We start from the raw sequence: 6,000 nt of genomic DNA, 5'->3' as shown, positions 1-6,000 counted from the left end.
GTTCACGGTCAGTACTCCTGCCAAGGTCGGAGCGACGAGGTATGTGGCTGTGGACTCTTTGCTACTAGGCACCGTGAAATATCCACTCCGCGCTTACGTGGCCGCCCCTGACGACGCGGTACGTGGCATCATTTACAATGCGCTCTACAATCAACCCGAAAAATACATCATCCAAGACTTCGAAGCCATAAATAAGAGCTCCCAGTACACAATCACTGACACAAGACCTTTGGACAAAACCAAGTCTACCCTTATCACCTTCATCAACGTGCAAGCGCTCCTGAAGCAGCTTAACTTCTATGGGACTCAATATGCCTGCCATCCTTTCAAGGCCGAAGTGGAGGCTTGTCACAACTGCTGGAGGGCAGGGCACAGAGTGGACCTCTGTGCCCCTTGGTGTCCGAACCCCAAGAGAAAGCGCTGCCCGCGATGCGGAGTGGAGCAACAACTCGTCGAATCACCCACCTATACCGCTAGGTGCATCCTCTGTGGAGAGGTGCACTTCACGAGGTCCAAAAAGTGTAAAGTGCGGTTTGACCACACCGGCAAGTACAATTCTCCACCCGCTACCGACAAAGTGACCCTGGTGACCGAGCAAAATGTTAAGCCTGACTACACCCACCGACGCAGCTGCCGCAGTCGCACGAGGCTTCCCTCGTACCCCCAGCAGAAGACGGCGAGCGCCTCCCGTTCCAGGACGCAGTCCAGGACCAGGTACAGTTCCGCATCTACTACAGGGTGTGGCCGGACCCGGAGCTGCTCCACCTCCTACGCTCCTGTACCTATGGCAAATACTCAGACCACGAAACAGGTGAGCTGGGGGCTGCGGTCTCCGTCTCTCGAGTGGGAGGATAAAGAGCTCAGGGCTCAGCTTCAAAAACGAAGTGCCGATATCACCGAACTAAGTGAACAAATTCAATTACTGCGCGACATGCATACGCGTAGAACCGGCTCCCCTAATTCACCAGCCCTTGCAAATGCTCTCTCTTTCAGGCCCCCTCCACCCCCTGCGCCTCAGGCATCTAACCCTCCACCGCGATCCCGCGCAACGTCCCTCACCAGGACACCCCCCCAGAAGCGCCATGCGCAGACTTACGGCAGTGGAGACAATTCTAAAAACGAATCCATTTATATGGCGGGCTTGGCAAACGCTATCCAAAGCATGCAACAAAGCCTCATGGTCTTGCAGAAAAACAATGCTGCTTGGATGGCAGACATAGCTAATATACTCACGGCGCTAGAGCAACGGCAGGTCACCCAGCAAGCAACCGTGCCTCAGATAAAAACTCAGCTCAATAGGCTGCTACCTTCAAATTCTACAGCCTCTGCCTCTGTAGCCGAATCCCTCCACAGTCATCGTCACGGCAGCACACCTTAACGGGGCACTGGTATGGTAGTGGAACTGCAGGAGTTACAGGGCTAAGCGCAGCAACCTGCCACTCCACCTACAGTCCTTGTCCACAAATCAAACACCCACAATCATAGCACTTCAGGAAACACAAGGACCCGCAAACCTCCTTAATTACACACCTTTAGAGACAGCCCATGCGACCACCATCATGGTAGCCACATTGGCACACCAAAATTATACAGCTACACTCCATCCACTTGAAATTCCGGACATTGATGGATTGCTGGTATAACTCCTTCCATGACAAAGGCACGACACCAGTCTTTTTCTGCTCAACATCTCCAGCCCCCCCCCCCCCCTCCAAGGGCCCTGCGTCCCCGCTACCAACGCTGGCACGCAAAACTTTAGATAACTGTGGAAGCAACCCATTAGTAATAGTGTGCGACTTCAACGCAAATCATACTAGCTGGGGATACAAAAAGAACAGCAGGAAGGGTACCACTCTATGGACATTCATACAAAATGAGGGGCTCTCACTCCTCCACGATCTATATTTTCCCACAAGGATAGGCAACAGTGTCTAACATAACACAAACCCGGACCTTACTCTCACTAAGCTCATACCCAATGCTACATGGCTCAGCACGCTAAACTCATTGGGCAGTGACCACTTTATCCTCAGGACCCATATCCCTACCCGCACGCTCTCTAAGACACAACGCCGCCAAATCGCATTGCTGACTGTGGCAGGTTTCGCAAGATTAGAGCAGCCGCAACTAAAACCACCGATAATCTGGACACGTGGGTACAGCTGCTGCTGGGAGACGCCACAAAGGTCACATCCCAGGTACCAACCACATCAAACTCAGAACTCGCAGACAGTAGGTTTTTACAAATGTGGGAGGCACACAACAGTTTACAGAAACGCTGGCTAGCCAATAAGCACAATCGCAAACTCAAAACCCGAACCGCGGCCCTTCTCAAGAAAATAGAAGAGCACGCGACGCACCTAACATGCCAACAGTGTAGGCAGCTGGGCGAACGCACGAGTGCTAATTTGGGCCCGGTAAAGGACACATGGTCATTCCTTCGATGCCTGCTAAACCCCGATCCAAGATCCAACAGCACAAGAGTCTTTCGTGGTTGCTTCACAGCAACCCAGCGGAAGACCAAGCACTGCTGGACTCTCTGCAAACCCAATATCTGGCGGACAGCACAAGGGTCTCCTTACCTCCTTACACCAGCCAGGACAACCCAGAACTGGATGCAGACAGCACTGGGAATGTCTGGGAAGTCTGGAAAGTCCGGGCAGCCTTACATAAGCTCAGAACCACATCTGCTCCAGGGGAGGATAAGATCACCAACAAAGCTCTTTGAAACCTTGATGACAGATCGATACAGGCGATCACCCAACTCTAACTCACACTGGGCCGCACGAACCCTCCCAGCACAGTGGACTCATGCAAATTTCACGTTTATTCCCAAGCCAGGCAAGCTGCTAGATTTCAAATAATCTACGGCCCATTTCACTCACGTCATGTCTCGGTAAGTTCTTCGAACATGTCATACTAGAAAGACTCCAACACCATATACAAACGAACAATCTCTTCCCTCACACACTGATTGGCTTCCGTGGTCATCTATCCACACAAGACCTCATTCTTCAGCTCTCTGAAGAAGTCCTGCACCCCTGACATGCGAAATGCACAATAGCCATACCAGCACTCGACCTCACCAAGGCCTTTGACAATGTGGAACATACCGCAGTGCTGAAGGCCTTATCCGATGTGCACGTAGGCGGGAGAACTCGTGCCTATTTCACAGCTTTCCTACAGGCCAGGACTGCGGTCCTGACTGTGGGAGAACTAACAACAAATAAGCTCCAGCTGGGTAGCAGAGGCACGCCGCAAGGATCAGTGCTCTCGCCACTCCTCTTCAATCTCACTCTCATTCCCATGGCCAGACCGCTGGCGAACATTCCCAACCTCTCGCACTCCCTGTACGCAGACGATATTACCTTGTGGACCACCACATGCAACATAGGCGACATGGAGGCTACCTTACCAGTAGGCGTACTAAAGGGGTACAAGAAGTTCACCGGTGGGGAACTTCTTCTTCACCACCATCCCAGGAGTCGCACAGACCCAACTCCAGTCCCGAGCATCCGTATCCACATGAGGACGTGCTCCATTCCAGAGGTCACAAAGCTACGAGTGCTTGGCATGGTCATAGAGAATAACGGCAAACACACAGCAACCGTAACCAATCTCACTACCACAGTACAACACAATATGCTCGTGATCAGGCGAATAGCCACTAGACCCAATGGGATGCGAGAGCATGACCTGAGAAGGTTAGTGCAGGCGTTTGTCATCTGCAGAGTAGTATACTCGCTCCCATATTTACATCTCACCCGGGCAGAAAAGGAAAAAGTGGATGCCCTTATACGCCAAACGTACAATACAGCGCCTAACCTCCCCAGGCACACGCCAAATGAGCGCCTCCTTCGCATGGGGATACATAACACACTTGATGAGCTCCCGGAAGCCCACCGCACAGCCCAAATCGAGAGGTTGTCCTCTACCACCACAGGACGGCACATCCTGGACAAACTAGGACTAAGCCCGACCTCCGAGGAAGATCAAACATGTTCCGTGCCATCAGACAGAACTGCCTCGCTATCCTCCCCCAGCCTAAAAACATGCACCCCGTGCTTCACGAGGCGCGCAGACAGGCCGGGGCAAGAACCCTGTACAAGCAACACAAGCACGACCGCCTCACGGTGTGTGTCGACGCCGCTAGCTATCCACACAGACCGGCCTATAGGCTGTTAGTGTAATGTCACATCAGCTTCGCTACACCACAGCAGCCACAATACAGTCACGCACGTCCCTAGAGACGGGAGAGGCTGCCATAGCCCTGACCATCTCCACCACTGATGCCGTGGTAATTCTCAGAGAGCTCCAAAACTGCAATCAGCAACTGCTCCAAAGGCCGAGTTCATGAACCGGCAAGAAAAATTCTCAATCGTGGTCGATGAAGTCCGCAAGGAATCGCTGGTCGTGGAGGGTGGTTGCGGCGGTCAGCCACTCGGAGGAAGGGGCAGGTGGGAGGGATGAAGGTTTGGTTAAGGGGGGTAGTTTTTGGATGGCATTGCCGTACGGTATGTGATGTGTTGGGAGGACAGGCACCACAGCGGCTACAGTGAATGAGGTCTTCAGTAAGTATGTCTTGGAGGAGGTGTTTCCGTGCTGGTGAGCAGGGTGTTCGTCTGGGCTTGTCGGATGTGTGTGCCCTGTGTCCTTGTAATGTCTTGGTGTAGCTTATGGTATATCCTGCGCTCGTCCCTAAATGGGTGCAATTGTGGTGGATGCGTTGGTGAGGTGAATAGATATGGCCGAGGGATGTTGGGAGCCTGGAGCATCATATCGCATGCAAGCAGATTAGCTCGTTCATTCCCCACCATCCGCTCATGAACAGGAATCCAGACAATCTATACCTGCCGATGCAGACATTCTTGTAACATGTTGTGTAATATGTTTAGGTAAGTCGTCATTCATAAGTTTTCTACATGCTGATATTGAATAAGCAAATATGATGCGTGTAGTGATGAGTGTTACTGGGAGATGTTGTTCGCTGCTACTACCGCTTGTAGTTCTGCTGTGGTCGTATCAGTATTTGAAATTAATTCACTGTGTATCGTCCAAAGTGTGTGATCTACCACCGCTATAGCAGTTCTTTCGTTTTGAACGTTAGCATCTGTATAGTAATATGTGCCGTATGGGTGGCGTCCTATATGTATCTTTTGAAGTATGCTACTCGCTGTGTCCGCCTAGCCTTATTAATCACGGGGTGCATGTGTCTGGGGAGTGGTGCGATCTTGAGCAGTGACCTAGTTTGCGGTGGAAGTGACAGTGCGGCTGGTACGGGTGTGGGTGATGGTTGAAAGCCCACACTGTGAAGTATGTGTCTACCCTGCGCAGTCTGTTGGTGTTGGAGTTCTTGCGTCCATTTGTGAATGGTGATTATTTAGGTGTTGGTATTGCGACATCCCGTGTCGGTAAGTAGTAGTGTGCTCGTGCTGACGGGGAGTCCCAATGCTAGCTTGGTAGCCTTGCGAATTAACGCATCGATGCGTGCCGCATCTTCTTTGTGGAGATTGGTGTAAGGCAAATGGTATCGAAGTCTGGATATGAGTAGCGCGTCGCGAAGGCGTAGCATGTCTGCTTCTTTTAGTCCACGGTTTCTATTAGACACCCTTCACATCATGTGAATAACTTGCTCTCCTTGTCTAAGCAAGTGTTGTTTAGTTGCGGCGGGGCCACCGTCTTTCTGTACATGGAGCCCTAGAATAAGACATTTGGGCTGAGGTATGGGTGTGTTCTCACACATAATTCTGATGCATGGGGGTTTCCACCTGAGGTTGTGCACTAGAAGTCCTTATTTTAAGGGCGAAGCTCCTTAGGGTCGAGCCTTGACCGCCGTCGCACCGTCGTAGCCACGCTAGTACTCGCCGCTCCCGCTAGAGGCGCAGCTGTGCTCTCTTTCTTGTTCCCGACGCGCGCGCTCTCTTTCTCTCTCTCTCGTCCAAGCTAAGGGCGCTGCGGTGCACAAGGGCTATATAAGCGCTGTATATACGGTACACATGT

This window comes from Dermacentor silvarum, chromosome 8 (genome assembly GCF_013339745.2).
Source record: "Dermacentor silvarum isolate Dsil-2018 chromosome 8, BIME_Dsil_1.4, whole genome shotgun sequence".
Classification (NCBI taxonomy): domain Eukaryota; kingdom Metazoa; phylum Arthropoda; class Arachnida; order Ixodida; family Ixodidae; genus Dermacentor; species Dermacentor silvarum.
Note: the sequence above shows the minus strand (reverse complement) of the source record.